General features: G+C 49.0%; 1 long non-coding RNA gene across 1 annotated transcript in view; it reads right to left on the bottom strand.

The window, feature by feature from the left end:
• The window catches only part of LOC112486832 (uncharacterized), a 23,606-nt gene that overhangs the window by 8,353 nt on the left and 14,751 nt on the right, over window positions 1-502 (bottom strand). The gene's annotated exons all lie outside the window — the stretch shown is intronic.

Below are 502 nucleotides of genomic sequence, written 5' to 3'. Positions count from 1 at the left end.
TGTGGTGCAGTGAAGCTGCCACTGATGGAGAGAGAGTCCAGGAAATGAGGCCGTTGATTCAGCCGTGACGTGGGAGGAACCAGTACACACTGAAGTACACACTGAAGTACACACTGAAGTACACACTGAAGTACACACTGAAGTACACACTGAAGTACACACTGAAGTACACACATTGTCCTAGAACCACAGTTCTACTGCCACATCACTGCTCATGTCCACCTGAGTGCTGAGTGCTCTGTGGCTCCCCCTACTGAAACACACTGTTGTCCAAACAGAATCAGACCACAGGTTTTAAAGCTGAGGGTGCCCCCTACAGTGTTTGCAGATGTATTGCAGGGTGGTTGTGAAATTATAAAAAACATTTTCCTCCTGTAGGAGGTGAAACCAGGACGGCCGTCCTCCAGCTGGTTCTACAGCTGGTTCTACAGCTGGTTCTACAGCTGGTTCTACAGCTGGTTCTACAGCTGGTTCTACAGCTGGTTCTACAGCTGGTTCTACA

Source organism: Cynoglossus semilaevis, chromosome 3, assembly GCF_000523025.1.
Source record: "Cynoglossus semilaevis isolate Cse_v1.0 chromosome 3, Cse_v1.0, whole genome shotgun sequence".
In the NCBI taxonomy this organism is placed as follows: Eukaryota; Metazoa; Chordata; class Actinopteri; order Pleuronectiformes; family Cynoglossidae; genus Cynoglossus; species Cynoglossus semilaevis.
Note: the sequence above shows the minus strand (reverse complement) of the source record. Positions and strands in the feature narration are given on the sequence as shown.